The sequence below is a fragment of the Salvelinus namaycush genome, chromosome 16, assembly GCF_016432855.1.
Source record: "Salvelinus namaycush isolate Seneca chromosome 16, SaNama_1.0, whole genome shotgun sequence".
Lineage (NCBI taxonomy): Eukaryota > Metazoa > Chordata > Actinopteri > Salmoniformes > Salmonidae > Salvelinus > Salvelinus namaycush.
This window is the reverse complement of record NC_052322.1, coordinates 27,007,682-27,033,446: the sequence shown is the minus strand read 5'-3', so window position 1 is coordinate 27,033,446 and position 25,765 is coordinate 27,007,682. Positions and strand designations below refer to the sequence as shown.

General features: G+C 44.1%; 1 pseudogene; it reads right to left on the bottom strand.

The window, feature by feature from the left end:
• Window positions 1-10,708: 10,708 nt before the first annotated feature.
• Window positions 10,709-25,765, bottom strand: part of LOC120061600 — a 36,862-nt pseudogene continuing 21,805 nt past the window's right edge.

Sequence of the window (25,765 nt, the reverse complement as noted above, 5' to 3'; positions counted from 1 at the left end):
TGTTAAACAAATCAAAATATATTTTAGATTTTAGATTCTTCAAAGTAGCCACCCTTTGCCTTGATAACACCTTTGCACATTCTTGGCATTCTCTCAACCAGCTTCACCTTGAATGCTTTTCCAACAGTCTTGAAGGAGTTCCCACATATGCTGAGCACTTGTTGGCTGGTTTTCCTTCACTCTGCAGTCCAACTCATCCCAAACCATCTCAACTGGGTTGAGGTCGGTGATTGTGGAGGCCAGGTTATCTGATGCAGCACTCCATCAATCTCCTTCTTGGTCAAATAGCCCTTACACAGCCTGGAGGTGTGTTGGATCATTATTCTGTTGAAAAACTAATGATAGTCCCACTAACCGCAAACCAGATGGGATGGCGTATCGCTGCAAAATGCTGGGGTAGACATGCTGGTTAAGTGTGCCTTGAATTCTAAATAAATCACTGACGGTGTCAACAGCAAAGCATCCCCACACCATCACACATCCTCCTCCATGCTTCAGGGTGGGAACCACACATGCAGAGATCATCCGTTCACCTACTCTGCATCTCACAAAGACACAGCGGTTGGAACCAAAAATCTCAAATTGGGACTCATCAGACCAAAGGACAGATTTCCATTGTTTGTGTTTCTTGGCCCAGGTTTGGTTTCTTTGCAACAATTTGACCACGAAGGCCTGATTCATGCAGTCTCCTCTGAACAGTTAATGTTGAGATGTGTCTGTTACTTGAACCCTGTGAAGAATTTATTTGGGCTGCAATTTCTGAGGCTGGTAACTCTAATGAACGTATCCTCCGCAGCAGAGGTAACTCTGGGTCTTCCATCCCTGTGGCGGTCCTCATGAGAGCCAGTTTCATCATAGCGCTTGATGATTTTTGTGACTGCACTTGAAGAAACTTTCAAAGTTCTTGACATTTTCTGGATTGGCTGACCATCATGACTTAAAGTAAAGATGGATCATAATTTCTCTTTGCTTATTTGAGCTGTTCTTGCCATAATATGGACTTGGTCTTTTACCAAATAGAGCTATCTTCTGTATACCACCCCTACCGTGTCACAACACAACTGATTGGCTCAAATGCATTATGAAGGAATGAAATTCCAATTTAACAAAGGCACACCTGTTAATTGAAATGCATGTCTCATGAAGCTGGTTGAGAGATTGCTCAATGCTTCTGACTTGCCTAGTTAAATAAAGGTTCAATAAAAATGCCATGAGAATGCAAAGCTGTCATCAAAGCAAAGGGTGGCTTCTTTGAAGAATCTCAAATATAAAAAATATTTTGATTTGTTTAATACTTTTTTGGTTACTGCATGATACCATATGTGTTATTTCATAGTTTTGATGTCTTAACTATTATTCTACAATAGTAAAAATAAAGATGAGTAGGTGCGTTCAAACATTGACTGGTACTGTATATGTATAATGTTCTAGTCCTGCAAATGACTTACTTCTATAGGAAATTGAGAAAAGTCTTCTGGGAAAATACTCATCCAGTTAGAATACAGTTGGTGGGGATTTTAATATGGTTTATTCTAATGAGACTGATAGATTGCCCCATAGGCCTAACATTGGTGTGAACAAATTGGTGAATTTCTGTCAAAGCCTGGACTTAATTGACATATGGAGAGTTAAAAACCCTGGAGAGAAACAGTACACATGTAGTAATAGAGATTGTTCAGTACAATCAATAATTTACTTATGGGTGATAACCTCTAGCCTTGAGCCCAACACTGTAGAGGTAAAAATACTGCCTGCAGTCCTGATGGATCATAACGTCATATGGCTGTCTGTAATAATGTACAGTAATGATGGTAAGAAATACTCTAGTTGTTATTGGAAATTGAATAACTTGTTGTTATTGCATGATGATTTCTTAATGATGATTAAGAATATAATTTCTGTTTATTGGAAATTAGCTACCTCTAATGCAGAATATGGGAAATATTGGGAACTGCAGAAATGTAAAATCCGCTCAACCTGTATTACTTATGGGAAACAGTTTCCTTAATAAAAAGGAGATGTGAGGTAGCTGAGCTTTCTAATAAAATTGCTGATATCACAGAGATTGAGCATTTTAATCATAATGAGAAAGCTAAATTGAATGATTTACAGAAAGAACTAGATACATTTTATGAGGAAAAAGCTAGAGGAGCCTTCATAAGGTCCGGAAGGTCCAGTAAATACTTTTTTAAAGAGGAATTTAACACACTTTGGAAAATAACGATTAATGGTGTAAACTCTGAGGATAGAGATTTGTTATCAGACTTTACCACTAAGTTTTATGAGAATCTTTGCTCCATAGATAACAGTTTCAGTGACTCTAAGGATCTCCTTGATTCTATAGAGAATGTTAACTCGGTTAGTAAATCATTCAATCGGTCTTGTTGTCAAGAGTTATCCATTATGGACATCTGTTACGTCCGTCGTTAGATGAATGAGACCAAAGCGCAGCGTGGAAAGTGTTCATGATTTTTAATACTGAACTCCGACAAAACAACAAAATACAAAACCGAACGTAACGTTCTGCAGGGCTAGACAGCAACTATGCAAAAACAAGATCCCACAATCTAAGGTGGGAAAAAGGGCTGCCTAAGTATGATCCCCAATCAGAGACAACGATACACAGCTGCCTCTGATTGGGAACCATACTAGGCCAACAAAGAAATAGAAACATAGATTTGCTCACCCAAATCACACCCTGACCTAACCAAATAGAGAATAAAAAAGGCTCTCTAAGGTCAAGGCGTGACAGTACCCCCCCCCCCCCCCCCCCCCCCAAAGGTGCGGACTCCGGCCGCAAACCTGAACCTATAGGGGAGGGTCCAGGTGGGTATCTCATCTCGGTGGAGGCTCCGGTGCGGGACGCAGACCCCGCTCCGCTTGAGGCTCCCCCCACTTCGGTGGCGCCTCTGGTGCGGGGATCGTCGCCGGGGACTCCGGACCGTAGATCGTCGTCGTGGACTCCGGACCGTAGATCACTGCTGAAGGAACCGAACCACCGATCATCGCCGGAAGCTCTGGCCTGGGAGCCCTCGCTGGAGGCTCCGGACTTGGGACCGTCGCTGGAGGCCCCGGACTGGGGACCGTCGCTGGAGGCTCCGGACTGGGGACCGTCGCTGGAGGCTCCGGACTGGGAACCCTCGCAGGCGGCTCTGGACTTGGGAACCCCCGCTGGAGGCTCTAGACTGCAGACAGTCGCTGGAGACTCTGGACTGCATCATCACTGGAGGCTTCGGGCCATGGATCATCACTGGAGGCTTCGGGCCATGGATCATCACTGGAGGCTTCGGGCCATGGATCACCACTGGAGGCTTCGGGCCATGGATCATCACTGGAGGCCGGGTGCGTAGAGCTGGCACAGGACGCACCGGGCTGGAGAGACGCACTGGAGGCCTGGGGCATGGAGCTGGCACAGGGCTTACCAGGCTGGGCAGACGCACAGGAGACCGGGTGCGTGGAGCTGGCACAGGATATACTGGGCCGCGGAGACGCACCGGAGCTCTGGACCGCAGAGCTGGCACAACCCGTCCTGGCTGGATGCGCACCCTAGCCCGGCAACTGCGGGGCACTGGCACAGGACGCACTGGGCTGTGAAGGCGCACCGGAGACACAGTGCGCAGAGCGGGCGCAGGATATCCTGGGCCAAAGAGACGCACCGGAGACCAGGAGCGCTGAGCCGGCAGAATCCATCCTGGCTGAATGCCCACTCTAGCACGGCAAATGCGGGGAGCTGGCACAGAGCGCACCGGGCTGTGGATGCGTACCGGAGACATAGTACGTGTAACCACAAAGCATGGGAAGGGTCACACGCTCCTCTCCACTGCCAACCACTCCTCGCTCAAACGGTCCAATAATTCCTCCTCGGTCTCGGACTCACCCCTCAGCACCGACGACCACGTCATCTGCCCCCCCCCCCCCCCCAAAAAAATTTGGGGGCTGCCTCTCGGGTTTCCATCGTGTCCTCTCCTCCTGACCACGCTGCTTGGTCCGTTTGTGGTGGGATCTTCTGTTACGTCCGTCGTTAGATGAATGAGACCAAAGCGCAGCGTGGAAAGTGTTCATGATTTTTAATACTGAACTCCGACAAAACAACAAAATACAAAACTGAACGTAACGTTCTGCAGGGCTAGACAGCAACTGTGCAAAAACAAGATCCCACAATCTAAGGTGAGAAAAAGAGCCGCCTAAGTATGATCCCCAATCAGAGACAACGATACACAGCTGCCTCTGATTGGGATAATGCATATTCTGGAACATATATTGTAAGCAATATCGAGGTGAGTGGCATAGGTTTACTAGATAAGCAATTCAACAATTGTTTATTAAGGGATATTTTCTACAGGAATTCTATTCCTTTTGCTATACTTTGTTGGGCTTCATCATTTGATGTGAAATGGTGCCGTGTTTGGCTCACTCCACACATATTTAAAGTGACCAATAAAGTAAAGGAGATCTACTTTAAGATTATCCATAGATTCTTCCCGTGTAATAGCTTGATTTCTAAATATATACCTGATGTTACCAGTGAATGCAGTTTTTGTGAACTAGAAACTGAATCTATTGAATACTTATTTTGTAGTTGTTTACATGGTGAGGTGTTCTGGACTGATGTGAAACTCTATCTTGGCAACAAAAGGTTTACAACCATTGAAATATCTAAGTTTGACATATTATTTTACAACACTGATTCCACAATTGAATGTCAGTATGTCATAAATCTCTTTATTTTATTAGGAAATATGTTCATACACAAATCAAAATGTATGAAAAAAAAGCCCCTTTTTTTATTATCTGATTTGGAAAACCATTTATAATCATTAAAACGTATGCAAAACAAAATGTCAAGAAAATGTAATCCCTACATGTCTGTATTTGATTTGGTAATCCCTCTGGGTGTTCTGTTTTTTGTGTTTTGCATGTTACTGTTTAATAAAATAAAAAAAATAGTAGATTACCACTAGCTAACAGTGAAGAAATCTGGTAGGTAGTTAAGGTAGCCAAAGGGCGCACAGAGCGTGAACAATGGCAGCAGCAAACCCTAAACCACCAGTGTTCGGTCAATAACGACAAAACCCCATATGGGATCATTTTGAGTACATTGATGTGAGAGACACAAGTAAATGTATTGTCGGGTTAGATGGTAGCCTGTGTGGTATAGAGTTCACCTGAACAGCGTCCACAAAGAAGCATTCAAATAATTAGAGGAAAAAGACTAAGTGAAACAGCCATCAAGTAGCTACATATCAACTATGCAAATGGCTACCTCTTCCCGCAGACAACAGAGCAGAAACCTGGAAACCTCAAATCAATGAGTATAGACAGTGCATTCGGAAAGTATTCAGACCCCTTGACTTTTTCCACATTTTCTTACGATACAGCCTTATTCTAAAATGGATTAAATAGTTCCCCCCCTCATCAATCTACACACAATACCCCATAATTACTAAGCAAAAACAGGTTTGGGGATTTTTTTGCAAATCTATAAAAAATAAATAAAATGGAAATATCACATTTACGTAAGTATTCAGACCCTTTACTCAGTACTTTGTTGAAGCACCTTTGTACAGCCTCGAGTCTTCTTGGGAATGACATTACAAGCTTGGCACACCTGTATTTGGGGAGTTTCTTCCATTCTTCTCTGCAGATCCTCTCAAGCTCTATCAGGTTGGATGGGGAGCTTCGCTGCACAGCTATTTTCAGGTCTCTCCAGAGATGTTTGATCGGGATCAAGTCTGGGCTCTGACTAGGCACTCACGGACATTCACAGACTTGTCCTGAAGCCACTCCTGCGTTGTCTTGGTCGTGTGCTTAGAGTCGTTGTCCTGTTGGAAGGTGAACCTTCGCCCTAGTCTGAGCTACTGAGCACTCAGGAGCAGGTTTTCATCAAGGATCTCTCTGTACTCCGTTGACTAGTCTCCCAGTCCCTGCCGCTGAAAAACATCCCCACAGCATGATGCTGCCACAACCATGCTTCACCGTAAGGATGGTGCCAGGTTTCCTCCAGACGTGACGCTTGGAATTCAGTCCAAAGAGTTCGATCATGGAGAATCTTGTTTCTCATTGTCAGAGTCCTATAGATGCCTTTTGGCAAACTCCAAGCGGGCTGTCATATGCATTTTACTGAGGAGTGGCTTCCGTCTGGCCACTCTACCATAAGGGCCTGATTGGTGGAGTGCTGCAGAGATGGTTGTTCTTCTGGAAGGTTCTCCCATCTCCACAGAGGAACTCTGGAGCTCTGTCAGAGTGACCATTGGGTTCTTGGTCACCTCCCTGACCAAGGCCCTTCTCCCCCGATTGTTCAGTTTGGCCTGGGGGGGGCAGCTCTAGGAAGTCTTGGTGGTTTCAAACTTCTTCCATTTAAGCATGATGGAGGTCACTGTGTCCTTGCGGACCTTCAATGCTGCAGACATTTTTTGGTACCCTTCCCCAGATCTGTGCCTCGACACAATCCTATCTCTGAGCTCTACGGACAATTCCTTCGACCTCATGGCTTGATTTTTGCTCTGACATGCACTGTCAACTGTGAGACCCTATATAGACAGGTGTGTGCCTTTCCAAATCATGTCAAATCAGTTGAATTTACCACAGGTGGACTCCAATCAAGTTGTAGAAACATCTCAAGGATGATCAATGGAAACAGGATGCACCTGAGCTCATTATCGAGTCTCATAGCAAAGTGTCTGAGTGTTTACACAAATAATCTGTTTTTCATTTTTTATAAATTTGCAAAAAAAGATAAAAACCTGTCTTTGCTTTGTCATTATTGGGTATTGTGTGTAGATTGATGAGGAACATTTTAGAGTAAGGCTGTAACGTAAAATGTGAAAAAGTCAAGGGGTCTGAATACTTTCCAAATGCTTTGTATTTCTCTGTTGCGGTTTTTCCAAAAGCACTCCTAGAGAGTGAGCTGGGCACTACTATGCACATGGTGCCTAGCTGCTGCAATGATCCATTTTTGTATTCTATTTTCTCCATAGGAAGGAGACTTCATATTCTCTCTGGAAGTGAAGGGACCGTTAAGCAGAATCCTCGTTTGGTGCAGAATCCTCATTTGGCAAAGACCAACACAGTGGCTGTGTGTGCCAAGTCCTCTCTAACCGAAGAATTCATGCCTTTGTGCCAGGCTAGGTGAGTTGAAGCTGCACTCCATAACATTTTCCACTAGGGGCACTCATGACTGGATCAGGGATCCGCGGCTTGGGGTCCAGGTTGGGAACCATGCTAATTAGCAACTAAGCTCCCAGACTAATTTTAAAGGACGTTTGAGGGAGTCACGAGAAGAGGAGGTAACCCGAGGATCGATTGGCTGAAAATATTGGTATTTTCACATTTCTCTTCAAAAGGGTAATAGTGTTGTCTAGTCCATTTGCTGATGTGGATTCTTACTGTAATCTTGTGAGCACCGATAAATAGTGTATGCTTGTGTAAATACTTAAGAATATTCAGTGGTAATTTGAATGGTTGTGAACAACATTTGTGACTGCCCATCATGACTGATATCTGCATGTTTGCTGCTTGTACTGGCTGTTGAAATAGACAGCTGCCAACCTTAAGACATTCTAGATATATTTCATTTTTCTATACAAATTGTCAGCTTCTTCCATAATATGTCTGATTGAAAAATATTAATCTTCAATTGCTGTTTTCTCACGTCTTATTTTGATAAGCTTCGTACTCTTGTACATCGGTCATGGCTTTTCAAGTTTATACAGTAGAGGAGCATATTTGTGAAAGATGTTTCTATTTTTAAAATCAGCCAGTTGAATAGGTCTTATTAACTGATTATTTGTATGGGATACACCACTCAAAATGTATTTCAATGAAACATTCACAAACAGTCAGATTTTTCCATCTGGATTTGTCACAATTGAATACATTTGTAATAAATGACAGTATGGTCTGGTGCAGAAGAGTAAACATATACCATTTAAATGTTTTATTTTTGAAGTACAAAATGTGGTATGAGAGAACTAGTTCCATAAATACAAATACTCAACCAACAAGTTTAGAACTTGAAAAACGCAATGTGAGTTTCTAATACTAAACATCAGATAAACATGATGCTGCTTTGGTTTAAGCGTTACAACAGGCTTCAATAAAGTCTATAAATGCCTACTAGACATGTTGCAGTGATGACCAAAAAAACTAAATTCAGAGCGATTTAAATCTAATAACATCTGCTTTTCCTTGTGTGAACTAACCCTTTAATTCAATACTGAGTGCCAAATGTTATTGGGAATGGTGATGGTCTGGTAAATCAATTCCTTTATCATTTTAACCCACCAATCTATTCAAAATGTCAGAGGTATTTCATCCACAACAGGTGAGGGAAACTGAACGTCCCTCCACAATGTTCCTGTCAAATTAAACCTCTAATAGTACATCACACAGAATCATTCAAAGTTGGAATGAGTTACTTGTTTTTGCTTTCACACAGAGTTCATAACAGTAAATCCATTTCCATTAGCCCTGATTTCTGGAGGCCAAGGACACTACTTTGAGTCCAGTTAGGACAATTACATTTTGTAATGGCTTGTCCCTTTGAAAATGGCCTTCACAGAAGTAGAAAGAATATTGAGAAAGTGAACAAAGTAATTCCAATTTTTTTTTTTTTTTAAGGATGCAATTGTTTTCTGAGGATATTTTGGTGAATATATACAGTGGGGAGAACAAGTATTTGATACACTGCCGATTTTGCAGGTTTTCCTACTTACAAAGCATGTAGAGGTCTGTCATTTTTATCATAGGTACACTTCAACTGTGAGAGACGGAATCTAAAACAAAAATCCAGAAAATCACATTGTATGATTTTTAAGTAATTAATTGGCATTTTATTGCATGACATAAGTATTTGATCACCTACCAACCAGTAAGCATTCCTGGCTCTCACAGACCTGTTAGTTTTTCTTTAAGAAGCCCTCCTGTTCTCCACTCATTACCTGTATTAACGGCACCTGTTTGAACTCGTTACCTGTATAAAAGACACCTGTCCACACACTCAATCAAACAGACTCCAACCTCTCCACAATGGCCAAGACCAGAGAGCTGTGTAAGGACATCAGGGATAAAATTGTAGACCTGCACAAGGCTGGGATGGGCTACAGGACAATAGGCAAGCAGCTTGGTGAGAAGGCAACAACTGTTGGCGCAATTATTAGAAAATGGAAGAAGTTCAAGATGACGGTCAATCACCCTCGGTCTGCGGCTCCATGCAAGATCTCACCTCGTGGGGCATCAATGATCATGAGGAAGGTGAGGGATCAGCCCAGAACTACACGGCAGGACCTGGTCAATGACCTGAAGAGAGCTGGGACCACAGTCTCAAAGAAAACCATTAGTAACACACTACGCCGTCATGGATTAAAATCCTGCAGCGCACGCAATGTCCCCCTGCTCAAGCCAGCGCATGTCCAGGCCCGTCTGAAGTTTGCCAATGACCATCTGGATGATCCAGAGGAGGAATGGGAGAAGGTCATGTGGTCTGATGAGACAAAAATAGAGCTTTTTGGTCTAAACTCTCCACCATCCCAACCGTGAAGCATGGAGGTGGAAACATAATTCTTTGGGGATGCTTTTCTGCAAAGGGGACAGGACGACTGCACCGTATTGAGGGGAGGATGGATGGGGCCATGTATCGCGAGATCTTGGCCAACAACCTCCTTCCCTCAGTAAGAGCATTGAAGATGGGTCGTGGCTGGGTCTTCCAGCATGACAACGACCCGAAACACACAGCCAGGGCAACTAAGGAGTGGCTCCGTAAGAAGCATCTCAAGGTCCTGGAGTGGCCTAGCCAGTCTCCAGAGCTGCACCCAATAGAAAATCTTGAGGGAGCTGAAAGTCCGTATTGCCCAGCGACAGCCCCGAAACCTGAAGGATCTGGAGAAGGTCTGTATGGAGGAGTGGGCCAAAATCCCTGCTGCAGTGTGTGCAAACCTGGTCAAGAACTACAGGAAACGTATGATCTCTGTAATTGCAAACAAAGGTTTCTGTACCAAATATTAAGTTCTGCTTTTCTGATGTATCAAATACTTATGTCATGCAATAAAATGGCAATTAATTACTTAAAAATCATAATGTGATTTTCTGGATTTTTGTTTTAGATTCCGTCTCTCACAGTTGAAGTGTACCTATGATAAAAATGACAGACCTCTACATGCTTTATAAGTAGGAAAACCTGCAAAATCGGCAGTGTATCAAATACTTGTTCTCCCCACTGTGTGTGTGTGTATATATATAAAACATACTTAATTACAACATTTCAAGGCATGAACTGTAAAATACAGTCCTAGGCAGGTTTTCAATCACTTTCCACCAAGACCAAAATGCTCTAAACACCAACTTCCAGTCAAGAACCAAAAATATATTATCTATGGAAAAGTTATACGAAGCAACTACCTCACAATTGTTAGAAACTGACTACTAGTAATGGAATTTCTGTACTTAAGTACCACCTTGTTGTCCACTTGGAGTCTGGCTGGGTGAGCTACTTGTGCACAGTACAACATCCACAGTACAACTCATACAGTAGCTAACAGTTCCTGCATTGGAGACAGTCCAGAGTCAAAGCTCTAAAATTCAATAGCGCTGTCAATATCCTGTGGACCATCATCTTCTATGGGACAGACACAAGCTTCGTCCATCCGCCACCACCCTGGAACGCACCTGCAACAGCAGTAGGCTTGAGCATGGTCTGAGTTGAGGGGTCCAGAGAACATTGCAGGAAAAGACAGTGTGTAGCGACTCCAGAGAGGGGCTACGAGTCTCTCAGCACACTGATCTGGGCAAAGATCTTGAGCGCGGGCCCCAGTTTAATGTTCATTGTGCCCATAAGGTGGTCCTCTTTCAGCAGCAGCAAGGACTGGCCGTCGATCTCCTGCGAGCGGAACTCCTCGGCTATCGCCAGGCAACCTGGGAACAAATCAAACAGCCACTGCATTGCTGGGAAAGAGCTTGGAAGGAAGCATTTCACTCTGCTGTATCATGTGCAAGATAAACGTTAACTTCAACCTCTAAATAAAGTTTGATTTCATTTGGATTTGAACTAAGTATGTTGGCTGTTGTTTTACTACAGGGCTAAAACAAAAGCCTGCACATCTCCAATACCAAAGTTAGTGACCACTGCTGTATGTGCCTGCTACTCTGCCATTTTGGCTGATATTAAGCATCTGTTGGGGTACGTGGAAAATGTGGCAGTGCCAACCTGGCAGGGAGCAGATGAACCCGTAGACGTCCTCCACGTTCCACTTGGATGGATTGCTGGGCAGGAAGTGCTGGGTGAGGGGCAGATTTTGTCCACAGCCTTCCACGTGCTTGGGCCCTCTACCCACCTGAGGCCTGTGAGCACCGGAGCTGGCAGCAGACAGAGGGGGCGAAGGAGGACCCTCATAGCTAGACATGTCCGAACACTGGCTGGACTCCCCGTGAGAGGGGTGGCTGGACGTCAACGATCCACCCCCAGTTTGTTGGCCAGTGGTGGGAGTCTGAAAACACAGGAAGGGTTTAGCTTTTAAGTGATCATTTGGGACAGGTCTGCTTTCAACCTGCCTTGCAAAGAGGGCATTAATGGAAATCAGTTTTTAAAGTCATTATGCATTTATTCTCTATATTTTGAACAGTGCCATTTCACCCGTTTTTTGGTTTCTGAACTTGAGTTCTGTTGGTTTCCATCTGACATTCTTTGCTTCTCCAGTTTCTCCATGGTGGTTTGTCGATTTGGAAAGAGGCCCATTCGCTTTGTACACCCCACATTATACCTGCACAAAAATGAAATTGTGTGTGGGGGTGGAGAATGGACAATGTATCAACAAGTAGCTTGGGTAATCAAGTATGTCAGAAGCTGAGCAAGCCATTAAATTGTGGGTCTACATTTGTCAGAGAAACAAATTATAGGCTAAAGTAAAGAACAAGCCATTTATTTGTTATTTCTCCACATATACATGTGTACTACTGCTATAATTACTACAGCAACAACTGCTGACAAACATGTCATTTAGAAAGCCTGAGTTGTATTATTTAGACCAGGGGTTCCCAAACTTTTTCACTCTAGGCCCCCCTTCCAGCATTGGAGAAAATCCTGCTTCCACCATGCACACACCATGTCTATTTCTATGGGCACAAGCACTGTTCGTGACAACTTGTTGATGTTGAGATTTGGAAGTCTGAAGGTTATTTAGTGCAATTCTACACATATTTCTTCTTGCAATTCTATACATTTTGCCAATTCTATAGTGTATTCAACTGATACTGTATTTGAGTGACAAAAAAAATCGACAAAAAAAAAAACAGCTGGCATGGGCTAGTTGATCTGGACATTTCTGATAAGTTAAATAGCTCTAACGTATACAATGACTAACATGACAAGAGGAAATGATGCAATAGCCAATTTTGAAATTGCACATTCTACTATTGCAACTTTCAAGAGTAAGTTTAAAGCTGGACTAGGGGGCATACCCCCTACAGTTTGTGAACCACTGCATTAGACCACACCGTAGCAAAATGTTTTACAATGGGAAAAGAAAATTGGTTCAAATAGTCCCTCCCTGTTGCAGTCTGTGTCCTTCCATTTGGTGCCTAATGAATACACCTCAGATTTCAGTCCCAGCATGTTCTCTACCCAGGCCTTACCGTTTGGCACATACTGTGGAGCAGAACCTCTTGGATCTCTTGAAGTTGTAGGCGAAGTCCACTCTGCCACATAGCTCACACGTCAGGGTGGGCTCCTCCTGCTGCTTCAGCTCTGCCCAGCAAAACAGATACACATCAACAAATGGGAACCAGGGATGCAGTGGTAAAAAATACAGTTGGTATGAACACTGAATCCCAGTTGACATGGCAGGCAGTGAGTGGCATGGTTACATGGCTCAGACATTTGGCTGATTTGACACATAAATAAAAAAGGTATACAAGACATTCGTACAGTATGTGCCAAATATCAAGGCACTTAAAGTGCCAATTTGTGCCAACAATGAGCCAATGAAATTCCAGCAAAAGTGAGATTATGAAGCCAGGTAGCCAATGACACTATGAGAAACTTGTAGTTCTGGGTTTAGAGTGGGCCAAGCAAGATGTCCTCCTTGGGCTGCACGATAAGGGCAAAATCATTATTATAAAAAAAGTAACAAAATATTGCAATCGGGATTTGACTTGCTGACGGGCCGCCCCCAGGTGGTGAAGGTAGGAAACATCTCCACTTCGCTGATGCCTAACACCGTGGGCCCCACAAGGATGAATGCTCAGCCTCCTCCTGTACTCCCTATTCACCCATGACTGCGTGGCCAACTCAATCCTCAAGTTCAGACGACAACAGTAATAGGCCTGATTACCAACAATGACGACAGCCTACAGGGGAGGTGAGAGCCCTGGCAGAGTGGTGCCAGGGAAAATAACCTCTCCCTCAACAAAATGAAGGAGCTGATCGTGGGCTTCAGGAAACAGAGTAGGGAGCACCCATATATATATATATATAGCCGGGACCGCAGTGTAGAAGGTGGAAAACTTCAAGTTCCTCAGCATACACGTCACTGAAAATCTGAAATGGTCCACACAGAGTGTGGTGAAGGCGCAATAGTGCCAGGAGGCTGAAGAAATTTAGCTTGGCCCCCCAAGACCCTCAAACTTCTACAAAAGCACAATTGAGAGCATCCTGTCAGGCTGTATCACCACTTGGGTACAGAAACCGCAGCGCTCTCCAGAGGGTGGTGCGGTCTGCCCAACGTATCCCCAGGGACACACTGCCTGCACTTCAAGACACCTACAGCACCGATGTCACAGGAAGGCCAAAAAGATCAACCACCCGGGCCACGGCCTGCTCACCTGCTATCATCCAGAAGGCGAGGTCAGTACAGGTGCATCAAAGCTGGGACAGAGACCAAAAAACAACTTCTCTCTCAAGGCCATCAGACTTAAATAGCCATCACTAGCCGGCTACCACCTGGTTACTCAACCCTGCACCTTAGAGGCTGTTACCCTATATACATGGAATCACTGTACACTTCAATAATGGAACACTAGTCACATTAATAAATGTTTACATACTGCTTTACTCATCTCATATGTATGTATTGTGTTCTATTCTACTGTATTTTAGTCAATGCCACTCCAACATTGCTAGTCCTAATATTTATACATTTCTTAATTACTTTATTTTACTTTTAGATTGGTGTATTGTTAGATACTTTACACTGTTGGAGCTAGGAAAACAAGCATTTCGCTACACCCACAATAACATCTGGTAAATATATGTGTGACCAATACTTGGATGAACTGGAGTCATAAAAATAGCCATTTACATTAAAACAAAATGTAGAATCGTTCTTGTTTGGGACAATCTGTTGACTGCATTTGACCTACAAGAACATCATGCAAATTTATAGTGAATCTAACAGCGAGGAAGAACTGCACTGCTTGAGTGACAGTGGGCAGGGCTTTGTATGTGTGGGAAGCAGCCGCAAGAAGAGGGAGAGACGACAAACGGAGTAAACAAAATATTGCATGCGATACGATCTTTCAATATGGATATTGCACATGTCAATATTGCAATTTTGATGTGAATTTGATTCATTGTGCAGCCCTATGTCCTCCAGGCGGCCCTTTACCTTGGTGTGATAAGTCCTCCATCTCAGAGTCTGTGGTGCTGTTGGAGGAGGTATTTTTCTCGGAGTCGGAATGTGTTTGCTGTTTGTGTTTCTTCAGGTTCTCGATCAGCAACGACAACGGACGTTCCACCTGAAAGGACAGACACTTTAGACATGCTGCTTTACCCCCATAGTAAAATGCTTAACAGTACAGAATGGAGGTTTTAGTCAAATGTTGTCCACTAGAGGGAAGTGCACTCCTTCTCGTGGACAGGGCTAACTGTGTCCTTATGGTTCAGTTGAAAGCCCACCTTACATATTTTGTGTGTTTCTGAACAGCCATGTGCCCAGTGGGTGGAAAGCTTCTTCATTATCCTACTACTTACTGGGAAAGGCTCGGCTCCCTCCTGGATCACAAATCCCTCAATGACGTGGGTGAGGATCTGGGGTTTCACTATTGCCTGGGGCGGTTTGCTCTCGCCATTATGAGGGGTGCTGCCGGTCACCGTGGGCGCATTGTTCCCATTCCCCGAGGTCATGACTGGAAGCGAGCCTGCACCTGGTTGCGCATTCAGCCCCTCAGCGTCTCCCTTACCTGCTGGGAATAATAATATTCGAACGCGAGTAAATACAATTATATATTGATATGTCAAATGACTGACATCATGCAAGAGTCGGTACTGATATATACAAAAATAAAATAGTTAAAAGTGAATGACCACTCATGTCGTTGATTAATCTGTTAACATTTTATGCAGTGGAGAATAATTTCAGCAGAATATCTGGACCACTTTGGAAATTGTTTGTTTACTTTTCTTCCCACTTAATTCTACACCTAGGCCAACAAAAAAACAATTAGTTGTATTTCATACAATGAATGTGTACTGTAACAACTAAATGATTTTATGCAAGTTGATTATCCCAAATTCGTATTGTTAATCAATAACAAAAAGCAAATGTTTCATCGACATCTGCTTGAAGAGTAAATGTGACCACATTTGAACACTAATTTAAATTGAGAAACCTGCCACAAGAAATTACAAATAGGGGATCTGATAACTGATTCAAACGCCCTGACAATGGTCAACACGGAGCGAAAGAACACCCTTTTGTCCCACTGCTCCAAACAACCTTTCCTTTCATATCCTCTCTGCCTAGGCAGCATGAAGCAAACAAATCATGTGCTCAAAAAACTCAAATATTCCGTGGAAATACGCACCCGTTACATTAGTAGAAGTTACACAAGCAATGCAATCATTCCAACGTTTTAACGTGCTTTCTTCTGTTTGTTCGGTCGCTATTACCCCTGCAGCAAATACACAGTACACTCTTTAATCCCTTTGTATGCGGGAAGTGAATAGGAAATAAAGCGCCCCCACCATTGGCCCGTGCTATTTGGAATGTGATCCAATGGCGGCGAGTATCTCAAACGGACTTCCTCTCTGATTGGTTGGACTGGCTGACTATTTTCACCTCCCACTCATTTCCAGTTTAATCTACCACATTATTTGAGAAATATAGTGGCAAAACAGAAGTGAAAGTCTATGTAAAAATACAATTTTCCTTGATTTAGAGACAAATCATTGGAATGGGAAATGTTGAAATATGGATTTTCTCAACTTTTGAGCTATGGCCCTAGAGTTAGGGCCTCTAATGTTTTCATATCTTATCATTATATCAAAAAATGACATAAATGGTAAAGACAATGTTCATTGTATGTCAGACAAGCAGACATGCTGGCCCTTGAGAATTAGTCCAAGGCACCACTGGTCTTGCTAGATCAAGGCTATAATATGGACCACCTAATAATAACACTTAGAGGAGGAGTGCCCTGATCACATGGTGTTCTAACTCAAAGCAGCCAAGTGGCACTGTTGGACACTTCAGTATATGCTGAGTAACAGCCTCCTGGCCTCTTGAAAGTACTGTATATCACAGGAGGTTGGTGGCAAGTTTTGGGGAGGACAGGCTTGTGGTAATGGCTGGGGCAGTATAGGTGAAATGGTATCAAATACATGAAACATGGTTTCCATGTGTTTGATGCCATTCCATTTGCTCCGTTCCAGTCATTATTTTGAGCCATCCTCCCCTCAGAAGCCTCCACTGCTGTATATTATTCATGTTTGAATGTGGATGGGCCTTGCGCGTATACACCTGCCAGACATTACAAGTGCTCCTTTCTTCCCCCTAGCCCATGGGGAGAATGACAAAGCCCGGCCCCTCTCCCCTAATTATGGCTAAAGCTGTCGCGTTCCCCCAAGTGGCAGGGCAGAACAATGGACTTTGGGGCGTGACAGATTTAGTCTTCCGCTTGAGGGGAGTGCTGGAGTGGGGATGGCCATTGTGCCTGGGCTGCCTAGGCCTACAGACGGAGTGAGTCTGAGGGAGGGAGGGAGGGAGGGAGGGAGGGAGGGAGGGAGTGTGAACCCCTCTCTGCCATGTGGGTGGACCTTCACATTACTGTATCAAATTGAACAGCGTCAGGGCTTCTGGTCATCCATAAGTCCAATGACTTTGAGATGCAACCTTATGTGAAATATAAAATATACAGTAATATCTACCTCCAGTGTGTGTGGTGTGGCTGCTGGGGTCTGATGGGTATTGCTCAGTAGTGATGACCTCAAGAGTACAAGGGGCTGTTGGCTGCTGTACGAGGGAAGTGAAACTGTTCTCTGTGACTACCTCAGATGTGGGCAGCTCCTTGCTGGCACTGTCCTGAACCAGCTGAGAGTCCGGGGCAGAAGCTGTTGGCTGGATTTGGAGGTTGACTGCAGCCAGCTTCCCTAGCTTAGCATTGGGCAGAGGGGCAGCCTGGGTCTGGCACATTGTGTGTAAGGATCTGGGAGCTGATAGTGGAGATAGTGGCCTGCTGGCTGGGAACAGGAGCATAAACAGGGGATTTGGACAACACAGGGACAGGGCCCTCTTGGGCTGGTGCTGGATAAACAGGGCCTGTAGCATCTGGGCTTGAGAGTGGCTGTGGATGGAGGATGTGTACAGCACTAGGGCCTGGCCCCTCAGAGGAAGCTGCTGGGTCTGGTGATGCTGGAACAAACTGCTGCTGTTTATGCTGCTGCAGGATCTGGTGTGTCTGGATTTATGTGTACTCTGTAAAAACAACACAAATCAACATTAGTCTTTGCTTTAAACTAAGAAATGTCAGGTTTCTTTCACAAAACGAACAATAAACTACAAACAGTCCTTGTACACAATTATAAGTTGAGCACATTGAGTTAGGATTTGGCCTCAAGTGTGTATGCCTATAAAGCCCCAGGTATATTGTACGATGGTTACCACAACAATAACTTCCCAAACAGACAGACACCCCAGGGCATGTTAAGTCTTGGCTTTAGTCGGTGAAGCCTGGACTGAGGCTTCCGCTCATAGAAACTGTTGTCTGTAGCTTGTGAGGTGTGGAAACACTTTGTTGCTTTTATGAATTTTGTTTGCTGCTTTTTGTTCTATGTTGCTCTGTCTTTATGCTATGTCTTGCTTGTCCTATGTTGCTCTGCTTGTGCTCACTGCTCAATGCTTGTCTATATTGTAATTGTTTTTAATAACCTGCCCAGGGACTGCGGTTGAAAATTAGCCGGCTGCCTGAAACCGGCACTTTTACTGAAATGTTGATTAATGTGCACTGTCCCTGTAAAAATAAAATAAACTCAAACTCAAAGTGTTTATAAACCAAACAATAGAAGCCCTGAGGCCTAACACATTGTCATGGTCTATGGAACTTAACGAAAACAAACATCTGGGGATAAAGATTTAACTGCTTTTAATAAACTGATACTTCAGCTAGCAATATCCTTGTGTAGCCATCCAATGCCTTCTAACTACCCCCATCCTCGCATAGATTGCTGGGTAACGTAGTCTTCACATATGAACACATATTCCTTCCTTTAAAAAAACACATTTTCTCTCTAACTAAACATGTCACATATCAAATCTCACATTTGTTTACTCAACCTGCATAATATACCATTTTCAATAACATACATTTCTTCCTTTTTCTTTTCAAAATCGCTCTCATCATTTAAGAGGAAATGAACATTTTTATTTTTCACCTAAACACATTCTGTCCAACAATACTCTATTGGGGCTCTATTTGTTTTCACATAAATGAAAACATTCAGTCCAGGTGCTTTTTTATTTTTTAGCAATTCTCAATAAGCCTTTCTGGGGCTCAGACAGTCCTTTTTGGTTGTTCTGCTGAAGTGCATACTGAAACAGTTGGACAGTAGTCGTTGTCACTCAGGGTTGTTCTGACTCTTTTCTCCATTGGTAAAGACACTTCAGCAGTATCCTCCTGATGATCCTCAGTCTCTTACGTGAATGGCTGAAGCCTTAGATCCACTCTGTTTCGTCTCAGTTGTGATCCATGCTCTGTTTGGATCTCATAGGATCGCAGTGCAACTTCTCTCTGCATGCGTCCTTGCTGCATTCAGGTTCCTGTAGTGATATCTCAGAGTCATACATGATCTCCAGGTTTCAGTTCAAAGAAATGTCTTGCACTGTTGTCATGTCGCTGTTTTTGTTTGTCTTTGTTTTTCACTTTGCGAGTGAAATGTGCTCCCCCCACCTGTGAGTACCTCTGGGTGTTAGCATGTCCTCATGGATGGGTAGGTTGGTTCTGATGCAACGTCCCATCAACATTTGTCCGTGCTGCAGCTGTGCGCTGCGGTAGATCAGACTTTTTACTTTTTACGATGGAAATTCTCCTTTCCATCGTGTGCCTTTTTCATCAGACCTTTGACAATTTTGACTGAACTCTCCGCTAAGCCGTTGGACCTTGGGTAGTTGGGGCTGGAGGTGTTGTGTTGGAATCCCCAGTCGTAAGCGAACGATCAGAATTAGGAACTTGAGAACTGCGGGCCATTGCATAATCCAGAATCACCAGGCTGTATTGGTGCCCTCGGATGCTCTTGGGTAGAGGTCCCACCAGGTCCATTGCGATCCTGCTGAAAGGGACTGAAATAATGGGTAGGAGAATTAAGGGGCTGAAAAAGTGTGGTTTTGGAGACACCTGCTGGTACTCCAGGCAACTGCGGCAGTAATCTTCCACTGCTCTCTTCACACCTGGCCAGTAAAATCATGCCTTGATCTTGTCTAAGGTCTTCTCCACCCCTAGGTGAGGGCCAAGAAGGTGGGAGTGCGCCAACTGCAGGGCAGATTGTACAAAGGGACGGTGCACCAACTACAATGCCATACATTCGTCATTCTTCTTCATGACCTGATACAGCAATTTCTTCTTTATAGAAAAATGGGGGTAGGTGATCTGACTTACCCTCTCCATGGGCTTTCCATCCACCATGGCCACCTGCTGTAGAGCGCTGGCCAGGTTAGGATCCTCCAATTGGGCCGTGCCGAACCGGCCCGCTAGAGAGGTGGGCTCTGGCACCACCTCATGGTCCATCGGGAACATGTCTTCCAGACTCGCCACACCTTCCTCCAGTCTTGCTTCACCCGAGTCACCCTCCGAGAGGGGTTCTGTTGACGCCTGGGGGTCCACTTCCTGGAATCCACACATCCGGGCATCCCTCCTTCTGGCATCCCTCCCACCTCTCCGGCTTCCTCCTCCCTTCTGGTTCCCCACGTCTCCGGACATACTGGTCCACAGTTGGCGGAACATCAGGAAATCCCTCCCAATAAGGACCGGCACAGGCAGGTTCGGGGACGACTCCCACTGGCCCTGTGTGTTGTTCCTTAGTGGTCTGTAGATGGAGGAGTGTGGTAGGGTAGTCCTTGGTCTCACCGTGTATGCACGTGATGGCCACAGTGTCAGTCAGGTTTGATCAGGGTCACCATACTCCCGGAGTCCAAAAGTGCTGTGGTGTCCTTTCCGTTGGCTCTTACCGGGGTGACAGGGGAAGAACCACTCTCCTTAGCCCAGCATCCCATCAGCAAGCCGCAGAGACTCCCGGTGGCTACCTCAGTGGCTAAGGCATCGGGACATCGCGGTTTGGACAGTTCCAGGTGCTGTGTCCCGGCTCGCTACACTTGTAGTTCTTCCTGTTGTCCAGGTTCAGGAAGGGGCGTCGTCTCGGGGAGCTGGCTGTTGTTGGGGGTCCTGGCATGGTCTTTGGCCGGGGTCCCGCCGTTGTCCTCCGCCCTTTTCCGCTCCATTGGGCGAGTGGAGGGTTCAGCCTTCCGTGGTTGTCCGCTGCGCAGGACCTCCAAAGCCACCTGTTGACCTTCCACCAGTTCCACCAGCTGATCTGCGCTCTGCGGGTTAGCTTGCTAACTTTTTAGCTTTGAACTGGATAGAGCATAGAAATGTATCTATGACCACTTTCTCAATGGGGGTGAGCGTCAGTGGTTCAGCAGTTAGCCAGCTCTTGGCCAGCCTAATTAGGGTGTAACCATACCGGCTCAGGATTTCCTTTTTCCCCTCGTAATGCATCACCTGGTCAGCCGTCAGATCCTGATAGGTCTTCTGTGCTGCGCCTGACAGGAAGGGTGCTAGCAGTGCTAGCAGGTAATTACACAGCTAATTCTCTCTTCTCACACTCTCCATAACACTCTCAATCCTCTCCCAATAAGTGCAGCCCGCTTACTCTTTTATCCCCAAGCACTCCATGACTTAATGATGCACAGGCTTGCCTCGTTGGGTCAGGAAGTCCATATAAGGCACGAGGGTGGAGCCAGCGGGTTGCAAGATATCTCCCTTCAATCACCACTCCCCTCATCTCTCCCTGCCATATATTTAAAATCAAATACTTTTACTCAAGTAGAATTTTACTGGGTGACTTTCAACTTTTACTTGACGATTGGGTACTTTTTCCACCACTGATCGGCTGTAGCTGAGATTCTAACATTAGCTAAATCCAACTCTTTGTTTTCGAATCCTCTTCTCTATATTCTGTTTGAATATAGAACATCAAAAAATAGTGATGCACCGATATGACATTTTTGGCCGATACCGATATCCAATATTTTTCTTGCAAAAAAAAAACTAAAACCTAATACCGATAACCGATATAAAAAAAATGTTGCATCCTTTTAAGCATTCTATTACAGTTAAATAGTTAACACACTGTCATGACGTGCCCTGGGGGGAGGATCATAGCCCCCCCCCCCTCTCTCTCTCGCTCCACAGTTTTATGACTTTACGACAGGTCATAAATACCTGGTAGAAACTGGCATGCAGCATTGAGAGAGTCTAAGAGAATAAAGACCCTCTCTTGGCCAAACTCCTAAACCCCAAAATGGGAGAATTAAACAATATTTCTACTTTTGAGAATGGTCCGTGGACACATAGGGGACAGTTATGACGAGTGTGTTTCATTTGGTGATCTCATGAAGGACAGGAAACACACATAACTGCATCTCTTCAAGTGTACATTTCCCAGCTGTTAGGTTTACATCTAAATATTGTGAAACATATGTGATTAAACATGAAGCTATTTGTGAAAAGATGTAATGTGATGTTAACGTTCTAAATGAGAGTATGGGGTTTCATATACGGTTAACCAAATCAATGGCCACGCCCACGTGAGCGTAGACATCAGGTTGAGAGCTTCAAATTCCTTGGTGTCCACATCAACAACAAACTAGAATTGTCCAAACACACCAAGACAGTCGTGAAGATGGCATGACAAAGCCTATTCCCCCTCAGGAAACTAAAAATTGTCAAAGACCCCAGCCACCCCAGTCATAGACTGTTCTCTCTACTACCGCATGGCAAGCGGTACCGGAGTGCCAAGTCTAGGACAAAAAAGCTTCTCAACAGTTTTTTCCCCCAAGCCATAAGACTCCTGAACAGGTAACCAAATGGTTACCCGGACTATTTGCATTGTGTGCCCCCCCCCCCAACCCCTCTTTTACGCTGCTGCTACTCTCTGTTTATCTTATATGCAGTCACTAACTATACATTAATGCACATACTACCTCAATTGGTCCGACCAACCAGTGCTCCCGCACATTGGCTAACCGGGCTATCTGCATTGTGTCCCACCACCCGCAAACCCCTCTTTTTACGCTACTGCTACTCTCTGTTCATCATATATGCATAGTCACTTTAACCCAGTCCTTCTCAAATAGTGGGGCGCGCCCCCCTGGGGGGGCTCGGAGCGATGCCAGGGGGGGCGCGTGTGACCCCGGGGAACATGCTTTTTTTTTGCCGCATGATCCCGGGGAACATGCTTTTGTTTTGCCGGAGTAGTTTTTTTTTGCACCGAACAAGAGCACACAGCACAGAGCAGGAGATATGAAGTGCAGATAACAAACCCTTAAGAGACACCATGGAAAAATATTTAACAGGGATGAAAAGAAAGGCGGAGAGACGGAGATAATGAGACAAACGTAAGTCTCCCGAAAGCTAAGACGAGGAAATATGACGACGCGTACGTAGCGCTTGGCTTCTCTGTGACTACGGTGGGAGACGAGGAAAGACCGGTATGTTTACTGTGTCTAAAAATGTTGGCAGCGGACAGCATGAAGCCAAATAAATTAAGGCGTCACTTAAAGACATTACACCCCAATCACGCTGATAAGTCGCTTGAGTTTTTTCAGCAAAAACGTGCCGAATATTGCCAACAATCGTCCCGCTTTGTGAATGCTACTTCAGTAAACCAGCGAGCACTGTTAGCATCATATAAGGTGGCTTACCAAATTGCTCAGTGCAAAAAACCACACTCCATAGCAGAGGAGCTGATACTGCCTGCAGCATTAGACATGGTCTCTGTCATGCTGGATGACGCAAGTGCTGCAAAAATAAAAACTATCCCTCTGTCCAATGACACTGTCGCCAGACGTATAAATGACATTGCTAACGATCTTAAAGAACAGCTGGTAGATAAACTCAAAGACAAACGTTTTGCCTTACAGTTATATGAAGCAACTGACAGCAACAAAGACTGTTTGTTTATCGCTTATGTACGTTTTGACATGACAAACTCCCTGTGTGAGGATCTACTTTTTTGTAAATATGTCAGAGACAGAGCCACAGCTGAAGAGCTATTCAAAATGCTGGGCTGCTTCCTGACTGAGAATGGGCTAAAGTGGGAGAACTGCATTGGTGTTTGCAGTGATGGTGCACAGACCATGGCAGGGATGAGAAAAGGACTTTGGGCACTCATCAAGAAGGCCTCACCTAATGCTGAGTGGACACACTGTGTTATACACAGAGAAGCAATGGCATCAAGGAACCTTTCCTCTGAATTAAGTGAGGTTATGACTGACATTGTAGGTGTAGTCAATTTTATAAAGACCAGACCACTAAAAACAAGAGTCTTCTTTGCTATCTGTGAGGAGATGGGAGCTGAACATCAAGCTGTGCTGTTTCACAGTGAAGCAAGGTGGCTGTCACGAGGAAACGTCTTGTCCAGAGTTTTTGAGCTCAGAGAGCAGATAAGAATGTTTTCGGAGCAGGAGCACAAGTATGACCTCGCAGAAAAATTTAGTGATGAGAACTTCCTGGCAAAACTGGCCTACCTGAGTGACATATTTGGAAAGCTAAATTAACTAAATCTACAGCTTCAAAGGAAAGATAAACACCTCCCTCAGGTCACAGACAAGATCAGCTCTTTCACTCGAAAGCTTGCAATGTGGGGCAGGCGACTTGATGAAGGAAATACTGATTCATTCGAGAACCTGCATGAATTTGTTGACACTACTGACTATGATGCCACCTCGGTGATTCCATATATTAAGGAGCATATTTCATCACTGATGGGATTCTTTAAAAAGTAGTTCCCTGAAAACAGTTCCCAATATGACTGGGTGAGAGATCCTTTCAATGCACCAGCTCCAACTGGTTTCAGCTCTGCAGAGGAGGACCAGTTCATTGATATGACGTCTGACTCCACATTGAGACTGAGGTTCACATCACAGACACTGAGTGAATTCTGGCTGAGTGTAGAGGCAGTATCCACTCTTAGGGCAGAGGGCCATGGGTATTCTTCTTCCTTTTGCAACATCTTATCTTTGTGAGACTGGCTTCTCTGCTGTTGCTGCACTGAAGACCAAGTACAGGTCCCAGCTAAACATTGAGCAGGAGCTGAGAGTTGCAGTATCCTGCTTCAAACCCCGCTTCGAAAAGCTGTGCTCTGCAAAACGTGCTCATTGTAGCCATTAATCCTGACTTCCTCATTTTGATTTTAAAAAATCAGCACAAATTGTTTTATTCATTTTTGTTTTATAGGTCAAAGTGTTTCATATATTGTGCTCCTGAGTTAATGTTGCTGATCAATTTGAATTTATTATTATTTATTGATTATATTTTATTTTTCAGTATCAAATGGTCAAAAAATGTTTACAGTTTAAATAAGTTTAAATTTCAGGCAAATTGATGCTCTTTAAGTCTTTTCTGTTACAGACTAAAAAACAATGTTAATAAAGTTATTCTTTGTTGTAAGTTGATCTATATTTCTTTCTTTTTTCTTTTTTTTGTTTTCTTTAATGTTAATAAGGATACAATGTTATGCAGAGGTGTACTTATAACAATTTTATAGACAAATGATACTATTTACAGTCGCGGCAGAGTTGGGAGGCGCGAAATGTTTACTTCTTCCTAGGGGGGGCGTAACAGAAAATAATTGAGAAGCACTGCTTTAACCATACCTACATGTACATACTACCTCAATAAGCCTGACTAACCGGTGACTGTATAAAGCCTTGCTACTCTTATTTTCAAATGTCTTTTTACTGTTGTTTTATTTCTTTACTTACCTACACACACACACACACACACACACACACACACACACACACACACACACACACACACACACACACACACACACACACACCTTTTTTTCGCACTATTGGTTAGAGCCTGTAAATAAGCATTTCACTGTAAGGTCTACACCTGTTGTATTCGGCGCAAATGACAAATAAACTTTGATTTGATTTGATTACGGAGGCGTCATGGAACCGGCCTTTTCTACTGAAGTGTATAAAACCCACTCCTGATGAAATTCACATTAGACTAGAAAACATGTAGCTGAAGCTACGTGTGAAATGGTTTAAAACTACAAGATTGGAGACCATACAGCTGTAGTTTGGAATGGATAAACTCTGAGACTATCGATCGCTACAGAATAAGAGCAAATCTTAGACGTAAATTACTAGTCTGCAGCTAGAAATTACGTAAATCTAGAACAAGAATACCGACAACCGCCGAAGCATCTATCTATTGGAACATTTCCGATTGGTACTCTGAAGTATCCATTCCAACCACCTACAACCACGAA